At 44.8% G+C, this 10,496-nt stretch overlaps 2 pseudogenes; one reads left to right on the top strand and one right to left on the bottom strand.

Annotated features, from left to right (window-relative positions):
• LOC123101192 (4-hydroxybenzoate polyprenyltransferase, mitochondrial-like) overlaps positions 1-1,618 on the top strand; it is a 52,949-nt pseudogene extending 51,331 nt beyond the window's left edge.
• A 7,338-nt stretch (positions 1,619-8,956) lies between these two features.
• The window catches only part of LOC123101191 (pre-rRNA-processing protein esf1-like), a 7,463-nt pseudogene continuing 5,923 nt past the window's right edge, over positions 8,957-10,496 (bottom strand).

Below are 10,496 nucleotides of genomic sequence, written 5' to 3'. Positions count from 1 at the left end.
TGGCACGCCTACCGAAGAATCCCCAATAAAGAATCAAAAGGTTGATGGTTGATCTAACACCACATATGCTTCCACGGTGAAGAATGTGCTCGGGTAGATGTTAGGGGAATGTCGGTCCCAATTCTTTGATATTTGACAAAAAGGATGAAGTAGTCAACGACTTAATTTCTTCTCCAGAGCACGAATGATGGATTGATCAACTCAGCCAGTTCTCCTATGGATGAAATGATGTATGAAGAAGAATGCTAAGAACTTGCTTGTAGTTACTGAATAATGATATTTTTAATTGTCTTGGCATGTTAATTTCGTCTTGTTTGGTGATGAAATGGTATTAAAACAAGTTATTTTGGAGATGCCAAGAATGTTAAATTCTGGAAGGAATGTACTCTCATTGTTCGACATGCTGTTTGTGCATATATGCTTGGTACTTTTTTTGTTTTAGGCAGAGGAATTGACATCATTATTATGGTAAGTGTCTGATGCATGTGAGGGTGTTTCTATTTTGAAGCTAAGTTATGAATTATTTATTTTCTTTGTTGTTGTAGGCAGAAGCAATGAACATCTCATATTGTAGGCGTAATTCTATTTCTGAAATATTTCATTCAAGTTGTGCCATGTAGGGATGTTTATTTATTACTAATTTCTTGCAGTTGGTCGGATACTTTTGTGCTCCTTTTGTGTACCAAGCTTCCGTTTTATTTGGTGGGTTTTGTAATATTTATAGCAACATTGTCTAGAATTAAGTAACCATGTGTATTTTCTGGATCTATGCTCACTTTAGCATGTAAACTCCTTCCACAACCAAAGTGTCTAGTTTGCATGTGCCTATAAGAGAGCGGAAGTGTTGTTGTTATTTCTCCGGTACTTCTAGGGTGCTTTCTTATCCCCTGATGAAGAGGTTCACATTTTAGGTATGTAATCCACATGTAGAAGGTTTTGCAACCATGGTATTAATTACAGAGAGTGATCACTTGAATTACTTCTGATGCAAATTTTAATAGCCTCTGGCTTATCTTAGCTTGACCTTCAACTGGGTGGGGAGCTTTGTTAGGATGGGCTGCTATCGAAGGCAGCCTAGATCCTGCAGTCATCCTTCCACTGTATACTGCTGGTATATGCATATCAGGTATTTTCCTAGTGGTGTTCTTTCATATGTAAATTGAGCAAAAACGGCATTAAGGTTTGGAGATTCGGCCAAGCAATGGATTGGTGCCTTTGGTGCTGCATCAATTGGCAGCTTGGCGCTCAGTGGCCATAATGTTGATCTTGGTTGGTGCTCCTTATCAGATGGCGGAGTGTTCTATGAAGAATTAAATGTTTTTGACATAACATTGACTACATACTTTAATCATGTGGAATAGGACATAGTCTACCAACTGCAGCTGGGCAGTTGGTAGACTTATCTGATCACGCAGATTGCAACAGGCAGGAAGTAAGTTTCTTCAGATTGAAACCATGGAGATTTAGAACAAATGGTGTGTTCATTGGTTTGTTAGACGTACCATTACTAAGTGCTTAGACTCAATATGTCTAATCCCTTCTCTGCTGGTTTGTCTCAAATAAGTGGTTTGGAGCTCTGGTATTTATTGGAATTTTGTTCAGGCGACTTGCATCGTGATACATACATGCATACATCAGGTATGTTGTTCTCTGTAGGATTTTGATAGTTCTAATATAGAACCAGTACATATTTCTGACTAGTACGAGAAGGACAATTAGAAAGGACAATCAGACTGTCTTAACCTTGTAATCTGCTAGATGCAGTCTACTGCAGACTTAACATTTGTATGTTTTTGTCTCTCTGTTGTAACATGTGCTTTTCTCAGTTTCTCCACCACTCACAAATCTTCGGAAATGTTAAAAGTCTGACATCGGATTTTTACCATGTGAAAACAAATAAAATTGCCATGCTTGTGCATAAGGATTTGCCATATTCTAAGGTGAAAATTGTCATGTGGCATAAAAAATCAACAGAAAAATTGCCATGTTGGAGCATTTTCCTTAATTTACATATTTTTATAAAGTTCAAAGGTTTTTCATGAATTCTAGAGATCTTAGAGCAGTTAACTGTGTTAGAGTTATAATATAAGTCATGTACCCCTTTGTATTTATCCCGTTGTATGAGGGGTTTCCTGCATATGTTCCACAGCTGTACATGTATATATATATCGGCCTATGGCCTCATGGGAATACAAGTTGCATATTCCTAACATGGTATTAGAGCTAGGGTAATTTTTTCTGCACGTTGCAACTCGTGCTAGCGATCCCCCCGTCCTCGATCTCCTGGGCCCTCCCGATCGGATCTCCCGATCTCCCCAGCCAGCTCCGGTCCACGTCGGGACCCCTCCCTCCCCTACGGCGGCATCGGCGGCCGCCGCCAGGATCCGCGCCTGGTTCCCGATCGGATCTCCCGATCTCCCCAGCCAGCTCCGGTCCACGTCGGGACGCCTCCCTCCCCTACGGCGGAATCGGCGGCCGCCAGCAGGATCCGCTCCTGCCTCAGCCATGAGGTCCCACCCGCAATCCAGCTGAGCTGCCCAAGATAGCCGGGTCCCAACTGCCCTCTTTCCCGATCGACGGGCCGGCCTCGATCCCCCAGCGCTCTCTCTTCCGCTAGGATCCCATCGCTAGCGTCCTCGGCTGTCGCTGGTGCTCTCGTTGGTTCCAAAAAAAATGTCTGCTGCATCGGGCTATGTTGCTGTCCCTTGCTGTCCGGTGATCTTTGATGGTTCTAACTACACTGAGTTTACTGGCTTCATGCGCATTCACATGCATGGCATCCGTCTTTGGGGTGTTCTTTCTGGCGAGGTCTGCTGTCCGCCACGTCCAGTTCCTCCGGTGGCTCCTACTCCGCCAACTCCATCGGTTCTTCCTACGGATGCTAATCAGGCCGCCAAGGATGCGGCTAAGGTTGCTGATGAGGCTGCTGATCGTGTTTATGATGAGAGGGTTTTGGCTTATGAGGAGGCTCTTCAGACTTATCATGGTGCTCTGTCTGTTTACACCCAGTGGCTTGATGATGATGCTCGTGCTGCAGCTGTTCTTACTGCTAGTGTTCTACCTCAGTTTGCTTCTGAATTTCTGGGTCTTTCTACTGTCTTTGAGATGTGGACCCGTCTTCGTGAGCGCTATCAGCCCTCTGGTGATGCCTTATACCTCTCTGTGATCCGTCAGGAGCATGCTCTTCAGCAGGGTGACTCCACTGTTGATGACTTCTATGCACAGAGTTCTGCTATCTGGCGCCAGCTTGATTCTCTCCGTAGTGCTGGGTGTCGTACCTGCCCCTGTTGCCAGGCTGTCCAGGCCAATTTGGAGTTTCATCGCGTCTATGAGTTCTTGTCTCGGCTCCGTAAGGAGTTTAAGCCCCGGCGTGCTCAGCTGTTTGCTCGTGGCCATATTTCTCTCATGGAGGCGCTTTCTGAGATTCGTGCTGAGGAGACTCGCTTACGTGGTGCTGGTTTGCTAGAGGTTCCCTCTGTGCTTGCTACTCGTGCTCCCACGCCACTTGCTCCACTGACCCCTTCTCGCTCGAGTGCTCCGCCGCTCTTGCCCACTCCTTCTGGAGGTTCAGGTCGCCCCCGTCCACATTGCGCCTATTGCAACAATGATGGTCATCTTGAGTCTCAGTGCTACACGAAGAAGAAACACCTGCGTAAGGCTCGATCATCACCTTCCGGAACTTCGTCATCTACCTCGACAGCTTCAGCCATTGCTTTGACTGAGCAGGATATTCTGAGACTTAAGCGTCTGCTTGCGGCTTCAGGTTCTTCCTCGACGGGTACTGCTGGTTCTGTGACTGATGCTTCCCGCACTGAGCAATCACCCTCTACACAGTCAGGTACATCCTCATGGGTTCTGGACTCTGGAGCTTCTTTTCATATGTCTTCTCATTCTTCCACTTTGTCCTCTCTTCGATCACTCGATTCTCCTATTCATGTCCTCACTGCTGATGGTACTCCCCTTTCTGTTGCTAGTAGAGGCAATCTTACTACTCCTTATTCTGTTCCTGATGTTGCTCATGTTCCTCGACTTACCATGAATTTGTTTTCTGCTGGTCAACTTACGGATTCTGGTTGTCGCGTCATCCTTGACGTTGACTCTTGTTCTGTCCAGGACCGTCACACGCACATCCTGGTTGGGGCTGGCCCTCGCCGCCGTGATTCTCAGGGTCTTTGGGAGTTGGACTGGCTTCATGTTCCTTCTGCTGCCACCACCATCGCCAGTTCTCCCGCTTCTGTTGCCTCCGTCACTGGTTCCTTCCAGCAGTGGCATCATCGACTTGGTCATCTGTGTGGTTCTCGGTTGTCTTCTTTAGTTCGTCGAGGCCTTCTGGGGTCTATCTCGGGAGATGTCTTTTTAGAGTGTCAGGGTTGTCGTCTTGGCAAGCAGATTCAGTTACCATATTCACATAGTGAGTCCGTGTCTAAGCGTCCTTTCGATTTAGTCCATTCTGATGTATGGGGTCCGGCCCCTTTTGCTTCGAAAGGTGGTCATAAATACTATATTATTTTCATAGATGATTTCTCTCGTTACACATGGCTTTATTTCATGACTTCTCGTTCTGAGGTGTTGTCTATTTATAAGCGTTTTGCTGCCATGGTTCATACTCAGTTCTCTTCACCCATTCGTGTTTTTCGTGCTGACTCTGCTGGCGAGTATATCTCTAAGATGTTGCGTGGTGTTCTTGCTGAGCACGGGACTCTCTCTCAATTCTCTTGTCCTGGTGCTCATGCTCAGAATGGTGTGGCTGAGCGAAAGCATCGACATCTTCTTGAGACGGCTCGTGCATTGATGATTACTGCCTCTCTCCTGCCTCATTTTTGGGCTGAGGCTGTCTCCACATCCACCTATCTTATCAATATACAGCCTTCCGCTGCTCTACAGGGTGGTGTTCCTTTCGAGCGACTTTTTGATCGTTCTCCCGATTATTCGATGCTTCGCTCGTTTGGTTGTGTTTTCTATGTTCTTCTTGCCCCTCGCGAACGCACCAAACTGACCACTCAGTCTGTTGAGTGTGTCTTCTTAGGCTACAGTGATGAGCATAAGGGCTATCGTTGTTGGGATCCTCTTGGTCGTCGGATGCGTATCTCTCGAGATGTGACTTTTGAAGAGTCTCGTCCCTTCTACCCACGCCCATCTTCCTTGACTTTTTCAGTGCAGGATATCTCTTTCCTCACTTTTCCTGACTCACTTATCACCCCTGCCGACACTGTACCTCTCCGTTCCACTTCCTCTCCTTCTCCACGTCTAGTTGACTTGCAGCCACCATCCTCCCCGGTCTCCTCGCCTAGCATGTCACCGGGTTCTCCACCCTCATCTCCGGTGACTTCCTCCCCGGTCTCCTCTCCCAGTCTGTCACCGGATTCTACACCTTCATCTCCGGTGACTTCTTCGTTGCCACCCCCTGATTCTACCTTGCCGATTCCTCCTTCTATTATTCCATCTCTTCCTCAGCATTACACTCGTCGTCCACGACCAGTTGATGCCTCTGTGGATGGGTCGTCATCTTCCTCTCAGCCTACTTATGGCTTGCGTTCTCGTCCTCGTCCGCCTGTTGATCGCTTTGGATTTCCCACCGCTGGTGCTGCTGTTCTTGAGCCGACTTCTTACCGTCAGGCTGTTGTTCATCCTGAATGGCAGTTTGCGATGGCAGAGGAGATTGCTGCTCTTGAACGCACTGGTACTTGGGATCTTGTTTCTCTTCCTCCCGGAGTCCGTCCGATCACTTGTAAGTGGGTCTACAAGGTTAAGACTCGCTCCGATGGTTCTCTTGAGCGTCACAAAGCTCGTCTTGTGGCTCGTGGTTTTCAGCAGGAGCATGGTCGTGATTATGACGAGACTTTTGCTCCTGTGGCTCATATGACCACTGTTCGTACCCTTCTTGCCGTTGCCTCTGCACGCCACTGGTCTATATCTCAGCTTGATGTTAAGAATGCCTTTCTTAATGGTGAGCTGCGTGAGGAGGTGTACATGCAGCCACCACCTGGGTATTCTGTTCCTGATGGCATGATATGTCGTCTTCGTCGCTCTCTCTATGGCCTTAAGCAAGCCCCCCGCGCCTGGTTTGAGCGCTTTGCCTCTGTGATCACTGCTGCTGGTTTTTTAGCAAGTGCTCATGATCCCGCATTGTTTATTCACCTTTCTCCTCGTGGTCGGACACTTCTTCTTCTTTATGTTGATGACATGATCATCACGGGGGATGACCCCGAGTATATTGCCTTTGTAAAGGCCCGTCTTAGTGAGCAGTTTCTTATGTCTGATCTTGGACCTCTTCGCTACTTTCTTGGGATTGAAGTCTCTTCTACCTCTGATGGCTTTTTTATATCACAGGAAAAGTATATCCAGGATCTTCTTGCTCGTGCTGCTCTTACTGACGAGCGCGTTGTTGAGACTCCTATGGAGCTCAATGTTCACCTCCGTGCTACTGATGGTGATCCTCTCCCTGATCCGACGCGTCATCGTCATCTTGTTGGCAGTCTTGTCTATCTAGCTGTCACTCGTCCGGACATATCTTATCCGGTTCATATTCTGAGTCAGTTTGTCTCTGCCCCCACCTCGGTTCACTATAGTCATCTCCTTCGTGTTCTTCGATATCTTTGAGGCACGATCTCTCACCGTCTATTCTTTCCTCGCTCCAGTTCTTTACAGCTCCAGGCCTATTCGGATGCTACGTGGGCTAGTGATCCTTCCGATCGCCGTTCACTTTCTGCTTACTGTGTTTTTCTTGGTGGTTCTCTCATTGCCTGGAAGACGAAGAAACAGTTTGCAGTTTCCCGTTCGAGTGCCGAGGCTGAGTTGCGAGCTATGGCTCTTTTGACGGCAGAGGTGACTTGGTTACGGTGGTTACTTCAGGATTTTGGTGTTTCTGTCACTACATCGACTCTGCTTCTATCTGACAGTACAGGTGCTATCAGCATTGCACGCGATCCTGTGAAGCATGAGCTCACCAAGCATATTGGTGTTGATGCTTTCTATGTGCGTGCTGCTGTGCAGGATCAGGTTATTGCTCTTCAGTATGTGCCTTCCGAGTTACAGTTGGCGGATTTCCTGACGAAGGCTCAGACTAGAGCACAACATGGCTTTTATCTCTCCAAACTCAGTGTTGTTCCTCCACCATGAGTTTGAGGGGGGGTGTTAGAGTTATAATATAAGTCATGTACCCCTTTGTATTTATCCCGTTGTATGAGGGGTTTCCTGCATATGTTCCACACCTGTACATGTATATATATATCGGCCTATGGCCTCATGGGAATACAAGTTGCATATTCCTAACAAACTGAATATATGATCATTTCACACAAATTAGAGCACTGTGTCTCAATTTTAGAGCATTTCCCTGAATTTAACTTATTAAATCGCATTAATGCTGAATTTATATATAGCTTTTCATTCATTACATATATGTTCAAGCAATCACAAACTAGTGCACTTACTCTGCCCCAGCAACAACAACACCCTCTCAGACTCCTCCAGCAGCAACAACACATCTCAAACTGCTTCATCTTCAGTGCCTGCCTGCACAAGCTAACAAGTTTAAACCTCCTAAAAAAGATTTGCAACTGTTGATGATGTACCATCTTCAGTACCAAATCAACATCTGCTGTCAGAGAGAGATGAAGAGGGGCAAAAAGGGGAAGTGATGCATCTTCAGTGCCAACATATTCCTGTTTCACATGTTGTTCTTGTTGTCTAAGATGAAATTGTCCTGTTTTATGTTGCAAATGTTGTCACACATCTATGGAAATGCCAGGAATATTTGCGGTTACATTGCCATGAAAATGCCAGAAATATTTTTGCTATATGTACAACATTATCATCTCTCTTCTCTCATATCTGGCCCAATAACAGCAATCTCTTCATTCTTCTCTTTCCGTTGATCTTGCAGAGCAACAACAAGCTCTTCTCTTCATGTCTGTTCTTGAGAGCGAGTCACATTTTCGTCAGAACGCAGCCCCTAAACTTCATCGCATAAACCGCCAAATAGATCACTAAGAAACATAAACAAGAAACATAGTCAACGCCAAATCATGTCATTCAACATACCCACATCCACCGGTATGTTCATTTGTCTCAACAGAAATCAATCAGAACAGACGAGGAGAAAAAAGCAGCAACCCAGAAGATGCATGTCTGCATTTTTGGCCTCAAACAGCCGCAAGGCCCAAACTAGACTAGGATTTTTTAGATGAAATTAGACTAGGATTTGATGGTTCAGAGTGCTAATTTTAGGAAATCAAATGTTAAGTTTTGATTTGGCTAACCTCTACAAGTTCAAGGTTTAAAATAAACCTTACATGCTAAAAGAAAAAAGTTAGGTGCAAAGCGTGGAATGTACGTCCATGGCTATAGGCCAACTTCCAATGGGATGTTTGGAAAGAATCAAATGAAGATGTAATCAGTAAATCAAAAGGGAACCCAGATAATACTAGGAGTAGCTCTGAGAAAATGGAAATATGTATACTACGCTTTTAAAGAAAAGAACAGCCTGTAAGCATCAATGGTTTGAACTGTGTGTTATGGGAAGCGTAGATCCAGCGTTGTTTGATCTGGGGCTTTGTAGGCTGAATATATATTTAAGGGGAAATGAAAAATGGTATGGATCACAAGGATGATTCCCGCCGCAGTGAATGATTAAGCTGTAACACATGCGAGTGCGAGAAGATACGCAATTTTTCAGCAAAAAACATTTAGCCAGTAAATGAAACCCTTGCAGTAACGCTAGAGTAACCTGTTTGTTGTACAAGAACAAATCAGAAAACGTTATCTACCAAACCTAACAGCACAAAACTTTTCCAACTGGATCATTGTGCTGTCATAACACAAAAATGGCATATCAGCAACATGCACATAAACAGAAAACCTTCAAGCTACTGTAAAGCAAATCCATCGGCTGACTTTAGATGCATTTCCACCAAAAGGAAAAAGATGCAACAGAGCAAAACAAACATTTTCTCTATCAGTCACTCATGCTTGCTCTCTTGAACGCGGTAAGGTTCCTTTTGAGAGAATTGACAGCAGATAGCAGCTTCAGTTTCTCCCCATCATGTTTCCGATTCGTTTACTCAGAAGATGCATCATCTGGATTCCCCGGAGGTGATTCCTCCACAGGCGGTTCACTATCCAATGTGCCTACATCTGCATGCGCACCCTTCTTCCTGTCTTGTTTTCGCATGAAGGTGGCACTCCTGCACAAAATCATTCACGGTAAGCATAAATTAACACTATGGAGATCATGCAGATTATACACTAGCAGGGTAGAAATATGATGATTATGGAATCTGGTGGTACCTCAGTAGGATCCAATGCAAATAGATGATTCTCCAACATGGCTGAGAACCTCGGGCCGTCTGTGTTGATATCTATCATAGGAAGTTTGTCCTCGACACAATCCTTGCCCTTTTTGCCCTTCTTACTCTTGCCCTTTGCACCATTGGCTGCATCCTGGTCAGCAGCAGCCAAGAGCTCCAACTCTTCTTTAGTGGCTTCTGGCTCAAAATGTTCCTCTGGAAGCTTATTATCCTTTAATTTTCCTTTGACCTTCACCTTCTGTTTCTTGATTGGCTTAACTTCTTCACCCACCTTTTCATCCTCAAAGAAATCATTATTTTCATCAGCTCTATTCTCGTCACAATAGTCATCATCATCCTTTGACAACCCCTTCCTAGCTTTCGGTTTCTCCTTCATTTTTCCTTCGTGCATCTCCCAGACAGACTTCGTCTCGGTGCTCTTTCTCTCAAGGATACGTTTGCTGAGGTCCTCAAACTCCATGTTGAATGTTATCTCCATGTCCTGGTCATCAGTTTGTTCCTTATCAGATTTATCTCCTTGTAGTAAAAGAGCCAACCTTTCCTTGTTTACTAACTTTCTTTTCGCTATACCATTTGGCAGAGACTCATCGCCAGAATCGTGTACATCATCATCTGATGCACTGTCATCACTTGGTAAAAACATTTTAGGGTCATCTAACTGCAACAGAAAAAATTGAAGCCGTCAAAGATGGAAAAATCTAGGACAAGAAACGATGACCAAAAGATTGAAAATTTTCACGAGACAAAAGGGTAGGAAAATTCATGGCATCATTATCAAGTTATGTCAATTTGTAAGAACAACAAGTGTACAAAGAGTCTACAATGAAAAAAAAACAGTAATTTGGCACAACTGTTCAAAGAAGATTCTATAACAATACAAGAGTCAACAATGATAATGTATTTTCTCTATTATTAACTAGTGCTAACTGCCTGTCCTGACAGGTTTTGTAACAATAGCAAACCCATAGTTATGTGATTTTGTAATAACAGCAAGTGTGCACTGTACAACTCCAGCTTTTCCAAGAATATACATATACGTATGTAAGAAGAGATTTTGCAATGTTAGGCTATGGTCTACTCTCATAGCTTCACTAGTGCTTATCATGACACTGGGTTTACCTACCTTAATATCTATAAAGTCAACAAGTAACTGATTTTTTTTCAAAATGGAGGCAAAAGATTTGCGTT

The sequence above is a fragment of the Triticum aestivum genome, chromosome 5A (assembly GCF_018294505.1).
Source record: "Triticum aestivum cultivar Chinese Spring chromosome 5A, IWGSC CS RefSeq v2.1, whole genome shotgun sequence".
Classification (NCBI taxonomy): Eukaryota; Viridiplantae; Streptophyta; class Magnoliopsida; order Poales; family Poaceae; genus Triticum; species Triticum aestivum.
Note: the sequence above shows the minus strand (reverse complement) of the source record. Positions and strands in the feature narration are given on the sequence as shown.